Source organism: Cavia porcellus, unplaced genomic scaffold (genome assembly GCF_034190915.1).
Source record: "Cavia porcellus strain 051 isolate PalLab524CR breed Dunkin Hartley unplaced genomic scaffold, mCavPor4.1 scaffold_25, whole genome shotgun sequence".
In the NCBI taxonomy this organism is placed as follows: Eukaryota; Metazoa; Chordata; class Mammalia; order Rodentia; family Caviidae; genus Cavia; species Cavia porcellus.
In genome coordinates, this window is record NW_026947508.1 from 31387938 (window position 1) to 31411186 (window position 23249).

The following is a 23249-nucleotide window of genomic DNA, read 5'->3' on the forward strand; positions in this document are numbered from 1 at the left end:
TCTTCATTTGGTGACTCACTCAGCAAACTCTGATGGGGCCCTTTTCTGTGCCAGGCACTCTGGTATGGGTACATATGGAGGAGTAAACACACATTCCTGACTCTTTTGGAGGTAGTAGAGAAATACACAATAAACAAGCTCAATATTTTTAAATGTGATAAATGCTGGGAACGAATAAACAGGAAGGAGGTGAGGGCTGGGGAGACATCCTAGGGAGGTGCTACTTATTTGAAGGAGGCTGCTTCATGTATAGGTGTTGGAAAAGAAAGGAGAAAAAGGGCCAGAAAGGAGAAGGGCAAGTGCAAAGGCCCTGAGGCAGGAGAGAGGTTGCTGTGTTTCCGGAATAGAGTTGGTTGGAGAGAGACATAGAAGCTGAATTTTATAAAGAAGGCTGGACACACACACACACAAGAATGCTGGAGTTTGAGGAAACTATCAACCCCTCTGCTGCTCAGCACACACACTTAGGGTAGAACACAAGACTTGGATTACTGGCTTTGTTTTGCAGGACAGGCAGGAGTGAGAACAGAGGTAGAGATTAGTGAGAGGAATTATTTCAGGTGAGATGCCTGTAATTTACTCTATGGAGATCTACAAAAGTGATTACTGTTCATGGGAAGGCCAGGTGTGGTAGCAGGTACCTAGGGGCACAGGAGGATTTTTGAACCCCACAGTTGGAGACCAGCCTTGGCAGCATAGAGAGACCCCATCTCAACAAAACAAACTATTAAGGGAAAACAGACTCATGTGATATGTCATTCTGTCTGGTGGTTCTGTTATGCTGGCAGCTATTGTGTAACAAATCATTCCAAAATTTAGTGCCTTGAAGTCGCCACCATGTTATTGTCATAATCCAGTGAGTCAGGCATCTGGGTAGGATCCAGATGAGAACCTCTGCTGCTCCATGCACCATCAGTCAGGGTCATCCATTTGGCTGTGTTCTTGGCAGGGAGGTCTAAGAGGGTTTCATCCACTGGTCTGGTGTGTGGGTGCTCTTGTAACCCTCTCCCCTCCCCTGCCTGACCCTCCCTTCTCCCTCTTTCCCCTTCCTTTCCCTCCTGTCTGCTCCCACCTTTGGGCCTTTGGGCTCCTTCACAGCATGGCGGCCTCACGGCAGCCCACACCCTTAGGGCAGAGGCAGGATTAGAAGAGAGCCTCATCTCTTAAGGCCTGAATTTAAAAGGTGCCCAGCACTGCTTAAGTCATGTAGTATTGGTCAAAACTAATCACAAGGCTGGCCTGGAATTAAGGAGAAAGAGATCAGACCCCACGTACCCATGGAGGAGTGGCAAATAACATGATCTGTCTTTAGTCAGCCACACTGGGCTTCTGGAAACAGAATACCCATAACCACTGTAGTGGCACTGACTCACTTTTTAACCTAAATCACACTATATCTGTTGGAATAATTTATAGGCTTTTAGTTTCTGAATAAGGAGACTAGAGAACAGCCAGTGTCCACACACACACCCCATGTGTTTCCAAAGACTAAAACATACAAAGCACTCAGCGATGTGTCCAAGAGAGGCATATATCATATAAGTATTTGGTTATCAAAACATGCTGGGCATAAGATCCCCTTGGAAGTGCTGTTAAAAACTCATGCAGATTCTGAGCCAAGACCTGAGTCCAGATTCTGACCTCAAATTTCAGATGCAGGAAGTTTTTAATCTTGGCCTCCCATTTAAAAAATCTCAGTATAGCCGGGTGTGGTGATGCACACCTGTAATCCCAACACTCCAGAGGCTGAGGCAGGTGGACTCCTGCAAGTTCAAGGCCAGCCTGGGCTACAAAGTGAGTCTGAGTCAGCTTGGACTACACAGTAAGACACTATATCTAATTAATTAATTTTGTTAAAAAATCTCAGTGCCCAAGTTCTGGCCTCAGAGACTCTGAGTTCATTGATCTGGGATAAAACTGGACAAACAGGATAACCACGTGATTCTGATGTGACACTAGGGTTCAGAACCACAGCCCAAGGAGCAGAAGCAGTCAGAGGTTTCTGAAGCAGGTGGTCCAGGATAGTGTAACCAAATGTCCTTGGTTTGCCCAAGAGTGTCCTAATTCTAGTATCAAAAGTCCTACATCCCAAGAAACCCCTGGGTTGGTTTTCTTATGGGTGAGGGACTTTGGGGAGCCTGTTTGTGAACTGAGACAGCTGATCACTTCAGTGGTGTACTATTTATGAAACATTATAGATGAGGCAGTAAAAAAACTTTTTGGGAAAATACACATTTCTAATGAAAACAACAATTTTGTTCTTTTGTTTTGTTTTGTTTGTTTTTTGAGATAGGGTCTTGCTATGTATTCACGGTTGTGTACCCCAGACTGGCCTCAGCCTCCTACCTACTCTCAAACTGCTGGCAATCCTCCTGCTTCAGCCTCCAGAGTGCTAGAATTACAGACACAGACCACCTTGCCTAGCCAAACAAGTATTTTCAAATAAAATAAATACCATGAGTCTGTGGTACAGCATGACCCTCTTCGGTTTATCTCACAATTAATCTCTTCTGCACACTCACTTTCAGGAACAGAGCGCTCTCCAATTGCCCTTCTGATATGATTAATTTTTGTAAAACCAAAGGAGAGAAAAATGAAAAGCAAAGTTTCAAAAGAGAACTTTTGAGAATCGAGACAAGCAGACTCATTTTAAGGAGCAGTACCGAAGGAAACTGAAGATCTGAAAACAGATTCCCTCAAAGATACCATTTCTAAAATGATGGGCATAGTCCACATGCCTTCCCTGGGCACACACAGAGCTGGATATGATTCCTGGCAGCCCATCTACAGCTCCGTCTCCACACTCTTACTTCAGAAAGCAAATGGGACTTCAAATCAGCGAACAGAATACCTTTGAATCTGCCAGGCACAGAAGCACAGGCCTATAATCCCAGCTTGGGAGACGAGGACAGGAGGCTCACAAGTCTAAGGTCAGCCTGGGAAACTTAGCAAGACTCTGTATCAAAATAAAACCAAAAGTCTGGAGATATAGCTCACTGATAGTGCTTACCACTCCCTCCAAAATAAAACAAAATAAAAATTCCTTGTATTGACTCTAAGTTATATAAATTTAGATGATTCACACAGCTCAGTACTTGTATTAGAAGCAACAGTTAGCTATATCACCTAATGTACAGCTGAGAATAAGGTACCAATAAAGCAGGACAAGAGTAGAGCCAGGCATGGTGGCTCACACCTGTAACCCCAGCACTCAGGAGGCTGAGGCAGGAGGATCATTGGGAGTTCAAGACCAGCCTGGGTTACAAAGTGAGCTCAAGGCCAGCCTGAACTGCATAGCGAGATCCTGTCTCAAAAAGACAAAAAAAAAAAAAAAAAAAAAAAAAAAAAAAAAGCAGGACAAGAACAACTCGAGTTGCTGTTTACTAACAAACCATCAGGATGTCCCAAAAAGGAAGGGTTATTTCTTCTGACACAAGGGCTCCACACTGGACCTGAAAACCTTGCTCCCCACCCATCAGCATCTCTTAGATCCTCCTTGCACCAGTCACCTTCCAAAATACAAATATGACATCTAGGTTCCTTACCAAGGTGCCAAGGGTTTCCCGATGCCTACTGATGCACTTTCACTGTTTGTCATTTTCCCCCAAACGCCTGGCACTCCAGCCACACCAAGCCCCGGCAGTCCCAGCCCCCACAGTCCACTAAGACCTTCAGGAGCGGCTCTCATGGTCAGAACACTTTCCAACTTGCCCTCTCAGGGAAGTCTCAATGCCCCTCCAACTCTGCACCTCCTCTGCAAAGCCTTTCTGAGCATCTGCCATGTGCCTGGCCCTGTGCTAGGCACTGAGGACATCGTAGGGGACGGAGTGGCCCCAGTAGAATCAAATGGCCCTCTTAGGGCTTTCAGCAGCCTCTGCTTGTGTCTAGGGATCTGCTGTGCTTTATAATTGTCTCCTCAAGGCTGAGCATTCTGAGCGTAGAAGTTCTGTTTTATTCATCTTTGAATCCCTAAGACCCAATAAATACTTCAGTAAACATTCGTCAGCTTTATGGAGGCACAAAAGATTCTCCGAGCATTTTTATACCTGGGCCATACAAGGTGCTGGTGATAGAACTGTGAACAACACACGTGACCCCTGCCCTCTTGGGACCTGCAGTCCCTGAGCCGCACCTGACTGCAGGAATGACACAGGAGTGAGTGGATTAATGAACCCAAGGAGTGTGGCCTCCCTGCCTGGGTGAAGCAGCCCCGAGCTAGAGGCGCACGGGAAGGGGCAGGTCGTTAGGGCATGCTGGCGCCCTCTCTGGGGCTTGCTAGTACAGAGAAAGGGGATGTAGGGAGTCAGGCAGAGCGTGGAGTTGAGTCTAATACCCAAGTCTTTCATTCTAGATCTATTACTTAATTATTAGCCATGTGTCCTTAGGCAAATCTGCTAACCACTTCATTTCTTCATCTGTAAAGTGAGAACAGCATCATTACAGTTATGATTTCTTCAGCTAATTCATTTAAAAGTCTTTGCCCTGAGGCCTGACAGAGTTGGGTTTAGGCACTGGGAGCTCCTGTCACTTAGTGAGACCTTGTCTCAAAAAGACAAAGAAAGAAGAAAGTCCTCAAGTCTGACCCAGCCCCGGCAGCAGCTGGAACAGGCCCTCTTCAGCCCCATTTATAGGTCTCTCCGCCCCTGGGTCCCTTCGTTGCCTCCGCCCACTGCCCAGTTCTGTATTTGCCAGTCTGCCCAGGTGCTTTCAAGGGCAGGGGTTGTCTTATAGGTGTTTATGAGCCCAAGGCAAGGGAGGTGCCAGTTAGGGAGGAGCGTGGCAGGAAGGGGGTCACAGAGAAAGCAGATGTTTATCCAGGCGCCGTGATCCGCCCAGCAGCAACGCACCTGGTGCTTGATATTCACGTCTCCATCATCTTCATTAAAATAGCATTTTACAGATGAGGAAACTGAGGCTCAGGAAGTAAAAAGGAGACACGAAATATGAATCCAAAAAGAGAAATGCAAATCCAAGTCTCTCTGTGACTCCAAAATAGCTTCCCACCATGCTATCTACTGCCAGCTCGTAGAAGATCATCAAATGTTTATGGATACATTTCAGGGACTTTTTATTCCCAGGAACAGAAACTGTGCAACCTCCTCCTTCCCCACCTCGAGAGAGGCCAAGTACAAGCTCAAACAATGAATAAACAAATGCGCACTAATAAATGATTGGGTGAAACCACTCAGCAGCCCATACCAGGAAGGAGGAAATAAACAAGCCTGGGGAAGTCGCCTTGATGGAAGAAGCGGAGATTCCCTGCAACTGTGGTCTGCAGTGTTCACCTCTGGCTCCTTTGGAGCAACCTGAGGGTGTAGCTCAGTGGTAGATCAATTACCTAGCATGCATGTGAAGTCTTGAGTTCCATTCCCAGCACTCTCATCCCCCACCCCCACCTCCCACCCCCCAAAATTTTTTTTGGAAGGCCGAGGGTGCCAGGGAGAATGTGACAGGCAAGAAAGTGAGTGATTTCACCAGGTGAGGACAGAGGCTCAAATGACCTGGGCATCGCCCCTCCCCCCCCACCCCACCCCCACTCACCCGCCACCCCCATTTCCCTGGAAGACAGTCCCTGGCTCCTGGCCTGACGTGCTGTAAACTTTTAAAATGAAAGTCGCAGGACCCAAGGCAGCCACTCCACATTACTCCGGAAGGGAAGGAAGGGAAGGTAGGATCTCCAGGGAGCACCCTGTCCCTGCATCCAGCCCCTCCAGCGCCGGCGCAGGTTTTAATGCCAGGCGCTTCCTGGGCACCTCCCCACTCTCCTGACACCCCACCTCTGTCCACCTGCCCCCTGCTTGCATCTTACCTCTGGGGGCCCGAGGCAGGAGAATCCCAGGTAACAACACAGGCAGGACCTCACGTTCTGGTTGTCCCGGGCCAAATGAACTCCCGCCTGCCAGGCACTTTTTTGTCCCTCCCCGAACTAAAATCTTCCCAACAGGTTGCTAACCAACCCACTGGCCCCGGAGGAGGGAGCCTGAGGAAATCCCCTCCCAGCCGTGGTAGGGCCAGCCTGCCGGCCCAGCTGGCTCTGGGCTGGCCCTGGATGAATGAGTCTCCCCGCTCCGCCTGCCTGGGTCTGTGCCAGGAGCCTAGGACTGCACCCTGCTCTTTCTCCTGGGTGGCACTCCATGCCTCCTCCAAGGCTCGCCCTCCTGCTTCTGTCTGGGCCCCTCTCTTCCCTGCTAGCATTCTGGGAAAGGCACCAGCAGGGTGGGCTCTGTCCTTCTGCACTGGGTTGTGATCTGGTATGCATCCTGGCCTGCTACTGGACCCCAGGAGACCTGATGGCCAGGAAGCAGGGGCTCAGTCACATCCCTCCGGGTTCTGTTCAGCGTACCGGCTGTGCCTTGGTTCCTGGTGAAATAGTTTGCCAGTTTCTCAAATTCGTTACATTTTGTGAATGCCCTGCCTTGTACCAAGTCCTGAGAATGAAGAGGTGGCTAACACAGGCCTGCCCTCTTCCTCCCCCAGAGAGACAAGGCTGGAAGACTTCGGCAGACTCTGGCCCGGGTTCAGGAAGCAGCAATCAAGAAGGACTGGGGGGGGGGGTGTCCCTGAAATAGCATTTAGATGAACCAACAGGAAATAAAGGGGCAGAGAAGGGGTAAGAAGGCGATATAAAGAGAATTGAGATTGTGTGTCCACATGCCAGCTCCCCAGGATGAACGTGATCATTATGTACTGCAAACATGTGCTAAGAAACTTTTTTTTTTTTTTTTAGAAAAAAACAGGCCAGGTGTGGGGGCGCACATCTATAATCCCAGCACTCAGGAGGCTGAGTCAGGAGAATTGCCTCCAGTCAAAGGAAAGTCTGTCCTGCAAAGTGAATTCAAGGCCAGCCTAAACTGCATAATGAAACCTTGTCTCAAAAAAGAAAAGAACTGAGTGAAAATCGATGGGCCATAAGGAATTCCATGTGCTTTGCTTAGGTACAGACTATCCTTTAGGCCCTTGGAGAGTGACAGAGAGGTTTCACTTTTGGGCTGTCATTGTTTTGTTTTGTTTCGAGTCAGAGTCTCACTGTGTAGCTCAGGCTCTGCTTGAGCTCACAGTGATCTTCCTGCTTTAGACTCCAGAGTGCTGGGATTATAGACGTGTGCCACCAAGTCTGGCTGTCACAGAGAAGTGGTTTTGTTTTGTTTTGTTTTGTTTTGTGTTATACAGGGCCTCACTCTGTAATTCAGGCTGCCTTTGAAGTCTCTGTAAACCAAGCTGGCCTCGAACTGGCAGCAATTCACCTGCTTCAGACTCCAAGTGCTGGAGTTACAGGCATGTGCCAACCACTCCCAGCTGAACTGAGACTTTTTGCAGAGAGAAAAGTGACCAATACATACAGAGGCACAATTAATGTGAGAAGCTGAAAGAAAAAAACATGTATATGTGTATGCATATAAATGTAAAAAAATCATTACGATAGTTTACTACTGATTTCTCTGAGCTCACTGAAGAGAAAGATTTGTGCTGGTATTGTTTGGACAACTGAATGCAGATGTCTTGTGCTCTGGGTGAATGATTTGGGGATGATAATGTGCAATGTATGTACCATTTTTGCCCCCTCATTGACATGTTTTGAAATTTTGTTGTAGGTTTTTTTCTTTTTTCTTTCTATCCTTGAAATAAAATGGATTTGGAAAAAAAAAAAAAAAAAAAAAGTACAGAGACACAGAGAAAACCTAGTCAGAGTGTCACAAACCAGCAAGGAGAAAGAACTGGGGCACTCAAGGCATGCAGGCATAGGTCCTGTCCTAAGCAATACGTTAGCTGGATCAGTGCTGCCTGAGTGAGACTCACAGGAGACGTCCCCAGGACAGAGATTGAGCTGCTGCGTAAAACAAAAAAAGTCTACCCAAAGAACACACCCCCACACACACACTGGGCACACTCCCAGGGAAAGGAAGGGAAGAAGGACTGTGGGAGGCCGAGCAGCATCAGGGAAGTACAAAGAGCATCAGGAGGCAAACACTAGCAGTGCTTGGCTGCAGAGCTGTACAGGAAGCTTGGTGGCGCATGCCTGTAGTCCCTGCACCCAGGAGGCTGAGGCAGGAGGATTACAGCAAATATGAGGTCAGCCTAGGCTACACAGTAAGTTCAAGGCCACAACTACATAGTGAGACCCTGTCTCAAAAATAAAAATAAAAAAGAGAGAGAGAGAGAACTGTACAGGAAAAGGCAGCTGCACCACATCAAATCTAGTGTCCACATATCCCTGGCTCACACAGATACCACTGACTGCTATTCCTGTCCTCTAACCAATGTCCCTTCTCAGGGATCCATGTTCAACAAGCTGTTTCCTAAGTATGACTTGGCTTCCTGAGCTGTGATTTTGGTGAGAAAAGTATCTGTGCACACCCACACACGAGGGAGCTCTTAGAAAGCAAAGCCTGCTTCTTTATCTCTCGATCCCCACCAGTCAGAACAGGACTTCGCATTGAGTTTGGATGAAAAACGTGTTTGCAAAACAGACCTGAGAAAGGCTCATGTGTTCTTAAATGTTTGTAAACCAATAGGTTTTCACTTAGGATTTGTGCATCAGTTTCCTATAAAACTCATTGCGGACCAATGCATATGAATCACATTAGTCCCCAGACGTGACAAGTTCAGGACCCTCCTGGACAGGTGGCAATTCAACAAGTCAGGTCTGGAGCCAGTGGCCTGTCTTCTCCTTTGCAATGGAGATTCACATGCACCCTGGCATCCCACCCGCCCTGAAAGATGTCTCAGGAGTTTTCCCATTTGAAATTTGTACACATGGATGCATGGATTTTCCTCCCTCCCTGCAGCCCCTCTTAGCTTTTTTGGCCCAGATCAGAGGAGTGTCACAGAGGCGAGGGCCTTCCCAGGGAGCCTTCCCGCCTCTCACAAGCCCTTTCCTGAGAGCTGCCCCTCCTCACATCGCTTCTCAGGCCCTGGACTACCAGGTTTCTGTCCTGTAGCCAGCACAGGTCACAGCAATTAGACCAAGAAAAAGAAAGTTGGACTCAGCCTGGGCTGAAAAAAGTGGTAAACCTGGGAACTGCAGTTCCTGGTGGAGATGCAGAGTGTGTACCAGTCCAAACTAACCAAAATAAAGTTGGTATATTATCATCACACAAAGTAGACTTTAAGCTAAAAACATTACCAAGATAAAGAGGATTATTATATATTGAAAAGCTTTGATTTACCAAGAATCTACGGCAGTTTTTTTTAATCTTTTTGAGACAGGGTCTCACTATACAGTTCAGACTGGCCTTGAACTCATTTTGTAACTCAGGCCAACCGTAAGCTCACGGTGATTCTTCTGCCTCAGCTTCCTGAGCATTGAGATAGATAGATAATAGATAGATAGATAGATAGATAGATAGATAGATAGATAGATAGAGTTCCTCAAAAAAAAAAAGAGACAAACAAAAAACAGCAACCAAAAAAACCAAAATAGGGCCAGGGATATAGCTCAGTAGCATAAGCACCTGCCTGACAAGCACAAGAGCCTGCGTTTGAATCCCCATACAAAAAAAAAAAAAAAAAAAAAAAAAACCAATAAGCTTTCTTATTTTTTTTATTATTTTAAAGGTAGTAAAATACAACAGAACAAAACCAATTGAGACCGTGTAGTGAAATTGGTACAGAACTTCATATCTCTTTATTATCACAATAGTTGTTCTTTCAATCACATATAGCAAAATAAAATGAAGTACAGAACATTACAGAACTTATCAAAACAGAATCCAATAACAAACAAGATTATATCTTACAAAACAAGATGATAGGAATTTAACAATGGTTGTTATATTATCTGTTATTCTCTTCAAAAGTGTTGCTTAGATTACCAGACATAGACATGCAAAATTAACCTAATTGCACGAGTATTAACTATTCTTTTCTAAGAACTAATAGAATTAGTGGTATAATCATCTTAGCTAGCTTATCAGTTTTGTGCTTTAATAACTTAAAGTTATCCTTAATATTCAGCCTTTTAAATAAGGTCCTAAAGAAATCTTGACAAATGTGTTATTATAGTAGAATATTTGGATGTATTCTTCTCAATCATTAATACATCAAGTAAGGATTCAAAGTTAAATGACATGGTTAGCAATCTCACAATAATGGACTTAGATAGAACATAACACCAAGTCTTTTAAAGATTAGGTTAGCCAGGTGGGGTGTAGTATACACCTGTAATCTCAGCACTCAGGAGGCTGAGACAGGAATATTTCTGTGAGTTCAAGGCCAGGTTTGACTATGCAGGGAATTCAAGGCCAGCCTGAACTGCATAGTGAAACTCTGTCTTTAAAAAAAAAATTACATGAATATTACAAAAATTGGCTTACTGCTGGGCCCAACAGGTCATCTCTTTAGGAAACTGAAACGAAAGCCTCCCCAGTTAGAAGCCGGCCTGGCAACTTAGTGAGATCCTGACATTAGACCAAAAGGGCTGGGCTGTTTAGCTCAGTGGTAGAGTGCTTGCCTCATATATGTGAGGGTCTGTGTTTGATCTGCAGAGTGACAGAAAAAAGGAGAGAAAATAAATTGACCTATATCTGATCACAAAGCAAATCTCAGCACATTCAGAGACATGGGATTATCAGACCACATTTTCTGATCACAGCATAATTAAGTGAAATGTTAGCAGCAAATCGACCTACACTTAAACCCAGTATGACATCACATACCTGTAGTCCCAGTATTCAGAGGCTGAGTCAGGAGGATTGCTCATGAGTTTGAGGCCAGCCTGGGCAACATTGCAAGATTCTGTCTAAAAAACAGATACATATTCCTATAAAATATTTAGAACAGAATAGAGACAGAATGTAGACTAGAATTAACAGGGGCTAGGGAGTTAGGAGGGGAAGGGGAAGCAGGGAATTACTGATTGGTGGCTATAGTTTCTCTCTGAGGTTATGAAAAATGTTCAAAACATATAGAAGTGATATTATATGTTTTACAATTTAAAAATGCTAAAAAGATAAAACAAAAAGTAGGTTCAGAAAGTAAATAACATACTTCTAAACAACTCACAGTCAAAGAAGAAACCACAATGAAAATTACAAATTTTTCTTTAAAAACGGAGTCCCACTTTGTTGTTGTATAAACTGGTCTTGAATTTATGATTGTTATGCTTTATCCACCTAAGTAGCTGGGATTGTAGGCATGAGCCACCACATATTGTTTAAATTAGAAAATATTTAAAGCTAAAATATGATATGTCAAAATGTTTGGCATGCAGCAAAAGTAGTATATATAGAGAAATTACACACACACAAGTACACACGCATATATATATATATACATAAAATTTGGAGGATAATACTGGGGATCAAATGCAGGTTTCATACATGCTAGGCAAGAACTCCACCACTGAGCTGCACCCTCAGCCCTGAACTTTTTATAGCCGAAGAATAAAAAAGTCATAAATAATCTATTCAATAAACATATATGGGTGGGACCATTTGTAGGCAGACCATAACAGGCCAGGGAATTCTTTTCTGTAAACTTCAGGTGTTATCTTACAGCATTGCTAGCTTTAGGAAAGATGGAGTTTAGAGGTCTGCTGAGCTCAGGACACATTCCAAGAGTTTCACGTAGTGGTCACGAGTATGTTGCATCAGACAGCAAAGTTGATAGTGAATGGCAATTAAAGGGATTAAAACAGCCCACGGTAATTTTGGCCCTCAACCTAAGTTTCATCTGTCCACAGTCATGACGTTCTAGTCAGCAGAGGTCAGTCTAGGGGGATCTTTAATATAGGTGCAGTTTCTTCAGAGAATTTAAGTTTCATAGATATTATTAAGGAAAATATTCACACATTTAAAATTAATGTCTTCAGGTAAGGGATATAGCTCAGAAGCACAGTGCTTGGCTAACATGTCCAAGGTCCTGGGTTAAGACTTAGTAATGTGCAAAAAGGAAAAACATAAAAGCATCGTTCACCAAAAACATCACAGAGAATAAAAAGACAAACACTTAGAAAAATGAACAAAAGACACTTTATACAAAAGAAAACACCAATGGCCAAAAAAACATATATTAAAATGCCCAGTCTCAAATGGGCATGGCAGTACACTCTGGGAAACAGACACAGTAAAGGAAACTCAGCCTGGGAAACTTAACAAGACCCTACTTCAAAATAAAACAGGGCTGAGGACACAGCTCATACAAAGCCCTGAGTTCAATCCCCAGCACTCTTTTGCTATGTTTGAGTTTAAGTGTTCTTTCAGGATATTACTAAATAGCCCAGGCTGGCCTTGAACTCTCAGCAATCCTCCTGCATCAGCCTCCCAACAACCACTATGTCGCACTAGTTTTAAGTTTAGTTCATTAGTTCTGAGATGGTTTCTCATTATGTTGCTCAGGCTGGTTTGGACCTCTTGGGCTGAAGCAATTGCACAGTTTCTCGGCTTCCAGAGCACTGGGACTGCAGGAGTGCCACTGCTCTCATCTCAGCTTTATTTTTTATAACTAACATGAATACTGTATATGTCTGCAAGATAGCAAGTGGTATACTGGTGTATGAATACAATGCATTTGTCCAGAGATACCATTCATTTGACGTCCACTAAATTGAAAATGTTAGCAGTGACGCAGAACGGTGAGAATTCCCATTTACTCTTGTGAGCGTGTAAATTAATACAACCAGTATTTGGAAAACCACTGGACCATTCCTAATAAAACTGAATATCCCCTAGAGCTGAGAAATTAAACTCCAGGTACAGACCACAGAGAAACCCAGGCACCTCTACAAGAAGACACATTCATGAGGTTGTAGGCAACAATGTTCATAACAGAAAAATTGAAATGACCAAAGATATTCATACAACTGAGTGCTACACAAGAGTGAGGTGGTCTGAACTTCAACTATGCCACATATATTATCTCAAATATAGACTGCTCAGCAAAGAAGCAAACTAGAAATGAAAACATACAGTATCATCCTTTTATACAAAGTTAAAAATCAGGTAAAAGTAAAATATTCTTCATACACACTATATATATATATATATATATATATATATATATATATATCATGTTGGGTGTATATATATCACATTATACATACTTATTATTTTTATGTAACTATAAAGGAAAGAAAGAGAATGATGACACAAAAAATAGAGGCATGTCAAGAAGAGAGAGATGAGACTGGGAAAGGCTGCAAAGAAACTCCAGTGGTATTATTTCCATTTTTCCCCCAATATTATTTCATATGAACCAGGCTCATCCTTGTAATCCCAGCACTGAGGAGGCTGAGGCAGGAGGATCACCAGGAGTTTGAGGCCAGCCTGGATCATAAAGTGATATATATCTTATGCTTGATGAAATATGTTGTCTTTCTAGTATGTTGTCACTATGAACAACTTGATAGTTTTGTATCATCACTAATGCTTGTAAACACCTTGTTAGGACTGGTTGTATTGCTCAAAATTCATGTGTTCATACTATAAACCTCAAAGTGACTATATTTGAAGATGAGACCTTCAGCGAGGCAAAGTTAATGAAGTCACAAGATCCCCACATCAGGGATTCTCCCGCACAGTCAAAGTCCCTGCAAAGATGCAGCCAGAAGGCGGCTGCAACCCAAGTAAAGGTGCTGGAGGAGCAGAGCCTGCTGCCCGGCCTCCGGGGTCCCACAGCAGGGAGACCACGAACGGGCCCTTGAAGCATTTGGTCTGCAGGGTTCTGTGCAGCAGCCCCAGAGAACGAGTGTGCATCTTTCTCCATTTGTCTTTCTAGGTAAATGGCTTCTTTTTCATCAGATTTCATAGGAGTTGGATGGCTAGCTACAAAATTAAATTTTAAAAGATGCTCCCGGATTGCATTTTACAAAGAGATGAAACAATTTCCACATGCATGTATACGATATATATGTTTGTATATTATGTATATATATTTTATATATTGGGAATAAATATATATTGGGAATCAAACTCAGGCCCTCGCACTTGCCAGGTAGGTGCTGTGCCACTGAGCTGTATGCCCAACCCAATCTCCACCTAAATTAGCACAGTCTGAGATTTCTGTTTCCCCCATCCTCTCTGGGATCAGGAGCTATTGATCTTTTTACTACCTGGAGGTCTGATGAGTGGAAAGTGGCAGCTAACTACTCTATAATTCCTCCGTGCTTGAGTTTAAACAGCTCTTCAGAATGCTGCAGACCCTAGGAGATGAGCTTCTATGCTCTGTGACTTTTTTCCACTTGTTGAGTTACTTGCTTATCATTTTTAGAGGTCTTTATAGTATAAATATTAATTGTCTATTTGTAACCCCCAATGAAAATGTTTTTTTCTAATATAGTTCCATCTACTAACTCACCCAAAATGTTTTTATTAATTTTTAAACAATATAACTGTACATATTTATGGAGTACAATGTGATGATATGACACACGTATGTTGCTCACAAAGTTTTTAAGCATAGAAAAGTGTTACTAGTTAAATGTGTCTTTCTTTTCTTTTCTAGTTTCTGTATTTCCAGCTTTGGCTAGGAATAATCCCTTACTCCTAGGCTGTTCATAATATCTTCTATTTTTTAAAAAAAATTGTACTATTTTATTTCTGCACCTGCCTTTGACTCGCAGTCTAATGTCCTTTACTTTTATTTGTTCTAAGTACAAGGCACAGATTATTATTTCTGAGTAAGACTGACAATGGTACCAGGCTTGGTGTTGTGCACCTATAACCCCAGCACTCAGGAGGCTGAGACAGGAGGATTGGCATGAGTTCAAGGTCAGCTTGGTTCACAAAGTGAGTTCAAGGCCAGCCTGAACTGCATTGGGAAACCCAGTCTCAAAAAAAGACCAAAAGAAGAGAGTGACAGGGCCATGTTGGAACTTAGGGCGCTGGGCAACAAAGGAACCCGCTCACCTCCCTGGTAGCCAGCCATGAGCCTATCATAGCGCGGGCTGAGAATCAAACACACACACATTGGTGAATGGGAGCTAGAGGTCTGGGCATCTCTTGGGAGGATGACCATATGCAATATAGCAAATAAGGGGGATTTCCTTCTACCATCTCTTTGAAGGCAAATATTGTTATCACTGTTTTGCTTTGTTCTGATTAATTGTTTTGCTCTATTCAATACTCTGTTTTGATAGATTTTATGATGTTCTGTATTTGGTTTGATTTTGCTATACCTGATTGAAAGAACAACTATTGTGAAGATAACGAGATATACTATGGTCCCTATTACTGTTATCCAGGTATCCTGCTGTGAAGTTCTGTACCAGTTTCACTGCATTGTCTCGTCTTGTTCTATTGTATTTTACTACCTTAAAAAAAAAAGAGTGACAGGGTAGAACAACTCTGCCTTGCGAAGACTATACACCATGCATCATTTGCCCTTAGGTAAGTATGCCAAATATATTACAGACATGATTGTTGTTTTTGTTGTTTGTTTGTTTCATTTCGTTTTGTTTCACTATGTAGTTTGGAGGTTCTTTGTTGGTCATCTTGAATCAAGGTATCGGTCACTGTTGCCAGTGCAGCTGCTTGAGTGTGATCACTGGAGCCTGAAGCATAAAGGAACAGCTACAGACCAGGGAGCAGCCCTCAACCCTGTCCTGGACTCTGGCACCAGCCCTGCGGTTGCCCACATTCATCACGTGGTGACACATACCTGTAATCCCAGCACTTGGGAGGCTGAGGCAGGAGAATCTCTGTGAATTCGAGGACAGCCTCATCTACATAGGTTAGTCTGAACTACATAGTGAGACCTTGTCTCAAAAAAATGCAAATTACATTAATAACCTATTTGCGAGGTAACAAATTATACCAAAATTTAGTGCCTTAAAACAATAACCTATTACATCTCCCAGTTTCTGTGCAGCAGGAACTCAAGAGTGACTTCCCTAAGCAGCTCAGGCCAGGAACCTGTTGTGGGGTTGCAGGTAGAAGCACACGCTGCAGTCACCTGGAGGCTTGGCTGGACTGCATGATCTGCTTCCAAAGTGGCAGATGCACCAGATAGATGGCTTCATGGCAGGAGCATGTCTATGAGAGAGGAACACATGGTGAGACAGGAAATGACAGAGACTAGCACTTTGTAGGGACTTGCTGTCTCAGGAACTAACCAGGGTCCCCAGAGAACTGCCTAACCCCTTCCAAGGGCAGCCTATTCCCAGTGACTTCACTTCCATGGGGTCCAAACTCCACTCTAGGACCAAGCTTCTAGCACAGGAACCATTGAGAGCCCCATGCAAAGCATCTCCAAGTCCCAGCCTCCATGTTCACTTCATAATATTTTCTCACTTGCTTAAACATTTTGAGGTTTGCTTGTTTTGTTTTGCTTTACTTTTCTGAGACAGAGTCTTGCTACGTAATGCAGGCTGAACTTGAACTTGCTTATGTAGCTCAGGCTGGCCTTGAATCTGTAGTGATCCTCCTGCCTTAGCTTCCCCAGTACTGGGATGACAGGTGGGTGCCATCATGCTTGATTTTTTAAAAAAAGATTTTTAAGTACATTGTAACCTTTTCTTCTAGCAGAATATTCCTCTAGTACCAGCTTACTGAGTGTGAGCACACACATTCATGAAGGCACATAACGTCTTTTCATCCACTGGTCTCCCTGAAGCAGCTTTCCAAACGAGACAGTTTCTACTTCCCTGCAAACTGCATCAACAGAGAACTGTTGGTAGCCCACTGCCTAAATGATGGTGGATTCTGGCAACTCATTGGGAGATTCCAAAGTTATCCCTAGAGAAAAAGAGGCTCCCTGCTTGTGGAGGCTTCTAACCTTCCCCTGGTTGCATGCCCGTATAAAATATTTGCATTTTATCAAGGGGACTACCTTTATTATAAAGAGTGTTTCTTTGATGTCGCCCTCAAGACATCATGGATATCTCGGTTTTCGTTATTATTTTATGACTAGTCATCCAAGCTTTCCAACAGCGAGCTGTTAATTACTTTTCAACCGTGTATGGGACAAGGAGTGCTGGAAACGTTCCGGTCCGAATCCCAGTGGCTGCCCCTGGGGGGCGCTCGCGGGCTGCCAGCCTGTGTGAGGCGGACCTTTCCAAAATCACAGCTAAGCAGCATCACAGGGGCTCAACAGTACTGCTTTTTGTAAATCAGACATGGCCTGTTTTTGCCCAGGTCTTCCCTCATATACAGCTTCCTTCCAAGTACATGGAGCAAGCAATATCCCCAGGTGGGCAAGGTGTGCTCTCCAAAACCCAAATATGCCAACCGAATGCTGGACTTTTTATTTAGTCCCAGAGGTGGGAATGACAGAGGTTTATTTTCAGTAGCTTGTGGGATTTCCTCTGTGACTCCTGACCAGGTTATTCCTACGAATTTTACCATTTGCACGGGCATTTGGCTCACTGCTAGATTAATTAACCAGTCTTCGTTTTTCATTTGAGTTAGTTCACTCCAGTCCTAGCCTGCTCGTCAGCTTCCAGAATCATCACCTTCCAGAATCATCACGAGGTCATTGACACTGTATAATATTACACTTGAGATCTGTAGCAAGTCCAAATCACTAAGCCGATGAATTCAGATAACTTTGTGGCAATAAACATCAGTCTGGATCCTTCCCATGTGAAAAGAAACTGGGCTGGCTCTTTTCTGAATTAGAGAAGAAAGCATTTGCAAGATCGATGGCTGAGTATCAGTCTCTTTTAGCTTTGACTGTGTTTTCTATGATTGAAATCACAGCCAAAATTGCTAAGGCTATGAAATGTACAGCATCGTTTAAGCCTGGAGGTCTACTGTTAGTCTCTGTGAGCCACCTGCTTCTGCACAGCTCACACAGGGTGGTCCTACTGAGAATTCACTAGGCTAGCACTGTCACTGTGTCTAGCAGGACTCTGATCAGAGTGATAATCTCTTTATGGCCCCCGGGTTTCCTATATTGTTTTATTGTCTCGTTTGTTTTACTACAAGGGATTGAACCCAGGACCTTTGCACTGAGCTACTTCCAGCACTGTTTATCTTTTGAAATGAGTTCGGCTTGTATCTGTGATCGTCCTGCCTCAGTTCCCAGAGTGCTGGGATTATAGACTTGTCCACCTTGTGGTTCCAGCAATTCCAGTGGTTTCCATTTAACATGTCCAGTCATATCTGATCAGAAGGCCAATTTACAGGCCTCTTTTCTGATACTATTAGGTTGGGAAAGCAATTCTCAGTCAGATGTAATATCTATTCCATGCATGAAAATAAAGGAAATGTAGCTGGGTGTGGTAGCACACTGCTGTGATCCCAGCACTTGGGAGGCTGAGGCAGGAGGATAGTTGCAATTCAAAGCCAATCTGGGCTACACAGTGAATTCAAGGTCAGCCTGGAATTCATAGTGAGATCCTGTCTCAAAAAAACAAACAAAGGGGTTGGGGATTTAGCTCAGCGGCATAAGCGCCTGCCTTGCAAGCAGGCAGTTGTGAGTTCGATCCCCGGTACCGATAAAAAAGAAAAAGACAAAAAAAAAAAAAAAAAAAAGAAAAGATATGTAACAACCTTGCACAAAATGAATTCCTAATTTTCATATGTATTACCAACCTGAAGAGTAATTACTAATTATTACAGACAATCCAATAGCAAGTTAGAAGAAAAAAGCTTGGGTGAGTTTTAAATTCTGATTGATAATCTCCTATTACGTATTCTGACATCTTTTTGGATCTTTTTTTTAATGTTTAAAAGCAGAACACTAAGCTGTTTCTGATTAATTTCTCCAAATTAATTCAGATGAAGTAACACTTCCCAAGTCTCTGAGGGTGTAGCACAGTGGCGGGGCATTGCCTGGTGTGTACAAGGCCCTGGGGTCTACAGCCAAAGCCATGAATATCCCCCCAAGTCGACCACTGATGTCCTAGTCAGGCATGATAGTATGCACCTATAACCCCAGCACTCGGGAGGTTGAGACAGGAGAATTGTTGTAAGTTTGAGACCAGCCTGAGCTACAACGTGAGTTTAGGGCCAGCCTGAACTGCATAGCAAGACCATCTCTCAAAAAGACAAAAAAAGAAAAGAAAAGAAAGAAATTGATGTCCTAGAGACATGTTTATATAGCATTTGCATGTGCCAGGCAAGCACAGTACCACTGTGAGCTACACTTCTTGGCTTCTTTAAATTTTGATCTCCCTAAATTGCTGGCTTAAAATCTGCAAACTTTTTGCCAGTAGCTGGAATCACAGGCATGTACCACTATGCCCAGCTCATACGTAACAGAAATTTGAAGCATAAACTTTCTTTAAAAATTATTTTCTTGGGGCTGGGGATTTAACTCAGCAGCATAAGCGCCTGCCTTGCAAGCAGGCAGTCGTGAGTTCGATTCCCAATACTGACAAAAAGGAAAAAGACCAAAAAAAAAAAAAAAAAATATATATATATATATATATATATATATATATATATGCACAAATTATTTTCTCCTCCTCTTCCTCAAAAAGTTTCAATTTCCTCCCAAACTTTCACATTAATCCCATCAACCATTGCATCTCTGTATCTCCCAGCATAATTTTCACCCCCAGTAAGATTTTAGTAATAGGCTTTGGAATCATAGTGCACTGGGCTTCTGAGTAAAGGAGTCACAAAAAATTTTCTTTTCCCCTCCCTGACCTGGACACTTTACACAATTTTTAAAAATTTATTTTTGCACAATTTTGTGTACATAACAAGCAGATATTGATCTAGAGACTCTGATCTCTCTTTATATATATTTATTTTTTGTTTCTGCTTTTTTGAGGGTCTCACTATGCAGTTCAGGCTGGCCTTGAATTCACTTTGTAACTCAGACTGGCCTCAAACTCCTAGTAACCCTCCTGTCTCAGCCCTCCAAATGCTGGGATTACAGGTGTGTGCCATCACTCCCAGTTTTGTGCCCAAAGTTTATAGTCCATTGCACAGCATCTAAGTTTTGTAGGTGACAATGCATGATTAAAAAGTAGAGGTAGTGAGCTAGACAACATGTAAATATCTTTTTGTTATAACTGATAGAAAAGATGCACCTTGGACTTCACTTCTGGCAGAGTGTGTCAGGACTTTTCACTAGGCTGGCAGCAGAGGAACAGGAAAAAAACATACAAGGAAAGATGTGTGCAGTGTGTTTGGATTTACATTTTGGCAAAAGCTGTTTCTTTGTGTCTTCTAGCTATTCTTTTTTTAACTTTTTATCGGTACCAGGGATTGAACTCACGACCGCCTGCTTGTAATGCAGGTGATTATGCCACTGAGCTAAATCCCCAGCCCTGTCTTCTAGCTATTCTATGGGGATATGTTAATTCAGGGGAAACATACCTTCTTGCTAATATCTTAATAGTAGAGCTCTGGTCTCTCTCATACACATTTGGTGTACTCTATTGCTTCATATCTCATTTTAAATTGAGCATTAAGAGAATGCAGTATTTTAACTGTAATTCTGCCAATACTTCTGTCTAAAGAGCTGTTGCTGTTTTTATCCTCAGTGAAATTTTTGTACCCAAGAAAGGCAGGATTGTGATTTTTTTCTAACAGATTAGGCTAATTTAGTATATACTTGGTTATCAAAAATACTCTTGCAGCCGGATGTTGTAGCACATGTCTGTAATCCCAGCACCCAGGAGGCTATGACAGGAAAATCACTATGAGATCAAGGTCAGCCTGTACTACATAGTGAGAGCCTATCTCCAAAAAAAAAAAAAAAAACCCTCTTGTACCCCTGGGATTTTGAATTGGTAAGTATTCACAATCTGTGGGAAAGCATGACACACACAGTATGGTCTCAGTCACAGAAGATGGCATGTTGTGTACAGACATGCAAAACTAGAACACATCCAACTATACGCCTTATGACTATGAATGACTTTGTTCTTTGCTTTTTGTGTTTTTATTTTCCTGCAGTGCACATCTTAGCTTTTTAAAAATGAATGTTATCTTTAAAAGTCTTCCAAGTATGGTGGGGCACACCGCTGTAATCCCAGCATTCAGGAGGCTGAGGCAGGAGGATCGCTGTGAGTTCGAGCCTATCCTGGGCTATGAGCTCAAGGCCAGCCTGATGACATAAGTGAAACCCTGTAGAAAGAAGAAAGAAAGAAAGAAAGAAAGAAAGAAAGAAAGAAAGAAAGAAAGGAAGGAAGGAAGGAAGGAAGAAAGAAAGAAAGAAAGAAAGAAAGAAAGAAAGAAAGAAAGAAAGAAAGAAAGAAAGAAAAAGAAAGCAAGCAGTGGCCATTGGTATGCAGTTTAACCGTCAACCCCTCCTTCCGGCCCTCCCCTCCCTGGAGATTTGCAGGAGGGGCTGATATGTCCAACCCTCAGCACAGGACTTGTAGTCTGTGGTTATCTAGGGACTTTCCAAAAGTTACCTCATTCACATACCTTCAGGTATGTTTGATGTGGCTTATTACAGATGACAAGGACTTTTCCATCTTTATCACTGTAAAGCTATTGCAAAAACCAAGGACAAAAGCCCAAATATTTTAACAAAAGATACCCTTCTGGCTTAGTCATTTAAGAAATTATAAGGGATCTGAGCACTTTGAGTCAAGAACTAGGAGAAAAACCAACATTAAGTAATATATCATAATATCACAACTGTGACTCTCACCTATTTAGTTTATTTCCATAGATTTTTATGTCATTTAGGTGACCTCAATTTAATCTGTCTCATCTTCAAAAGGAGAAAATTTTTCCAGAGATCTGTATATCTGATGCCTATTCCTCCTAAAGATCATTAGGTTTTTTTCTCAGTGACAAAAGAAAGCACTTTTATGTCAGGCATTGTTCCCAGGATTTTACACAAGTTTGTGTTTATAAATCCTAAACTATAGAAAGATTAATTCTAGCTGATGTGTGACACACTTGGCTTTGAACACAAGTGATCTGTCTCTGGATCCAGTCTTTCCTTAGGAAGTGTTGGTGTAGGATTTTCCTTTTACACAAAAACGGACATGTGGTTCTATAGAACACAATAGAGGATGCAGAAACCATCCGGGGCATATTCAGAAATCTGATTTTTGGGGGGTGGAGGACAGGGTTTTACTATGTAGTTCAGGCTGGACTTGAGCTCATTATGTATCTCAGGCTAGCCTCAGACTCACAGCAATCCTCCTGCCTCAGCTTCCTGGGATTACAGGCATGTACTACCATGCCTGGCAGCTGTCTGGTCTTTGCAAAAGGGGCCAAAAACAAACTCTGAAGAAAAGATAGCTTCTCTAACAAATGGTTCTGGGAAAACTGGCTGATCATAAGTAGAAGACTGAATGTAGACCCATATCTCTCACCATGTACTATACTAAAATAAAAATGGATCATAGATCTAAATATTAAAACAGAAACACTACTAGAAAACAAAATGGATAAAACTTTGAAGACATAGAAATAGGAAAGAGCTTTCTGACAGAATCCCAATTATGCAGGAAATAACATTAATTAAGGTGGGTTATGTAGCAAAGTGTGATGGTACACACCTGTAATTTCAGCACTTGGGAGGCCGAGGCAGGAGTATATGGCAAGTTCAAGGCCATCTAGAATTACATAGTGAGACTGTGTCTTTAAAAAAAAAGTGTTAGGTAGACATACCAACTCCCCACAATGAGTATAATCATTATATACTACAAACACATACTAATAAAAATTTCAAAGTAAATAACACCAAGAATCAACAAGTGTGATTATATGAAATTAAAAGGCTTCTGAAAAGCAACAATCTACAGAATGAGAAAAAAATTACTAGCTCTGTTTCAGATGGATAAATAATATCTGGGCTATATAACATACTTTAAAAACTTAGACACCTGAAGACCCAATCAAAAATGGCCAACTGAAATGAATAGATACTTGTCAGAAGACGCATAAATGGCCAATAAGTACATGAAAAAAATGTTCATCATGGGTGACCATTGAGAAATAAAAATTAAAACAACACTGAGAGTCCATCTTATTCCAGAACAAATGGCCATCACCAGGAAATCAAATAATAACAAGTGCTGGTGAGGTTGAAGGGGGAAAGGAAGAATACTTGTACATTATTAGTCGTAGTGTAAATTAGTACAATCATTATGAAAATCACTATGGAAATTCTTTAAAAAACTAAAACTAGAAGCCCCATTCAGCCCAGCTATTCACTTCTAGGTATCTTCCCGAAACAGTTAAAGACATTATGTTACATGCATACCCATGTGTACAGCAGTATACTTCATGGTAACCAAATCTTAGAAGTGACCTATATACCCATCAACTGCTGAATGGATAAAAAAATGTGGTATTTATACATGAGAGTACAGATATTCTCTGCTGAATGACAGGGTTCATTTTTGTGACTAGGTCATCAACTGAATTGGTCACTAAATAAGGAATTAGAAG

At 42.6% G+C, this 23249-nt stretch overlaps 1 protein-coding gene across 4 annotated transcripts in view; it reads right to left on the reverse strand.

Annotated features, from left to right (window-relative positions):
* Rhbdl2 (rhomboid like 2) overlaps positions 1 to 6019 on the reverse strand; it is a 46599-nt gene extending 40580 nt beyond the window's left edge. For 2 of the 4 annotated variants that reach the window (XM_013142377.2, XM_003462262.4), the window contains exon 1: positions 5810 to 6009. The gene's annotated coding sequence lies outside the window, so the exon portion shown is untranslated. Of the gene's footprint in view, positions 1 to 5809 lie in introns of all 4 variants that reach the window. The other 2 variants (XM_013142375.2, XM_063236117.1) reach the window with 2 other exon arrangements.
* Positions 6020 to 23249: the final 17230 nt, after the last annotated feature.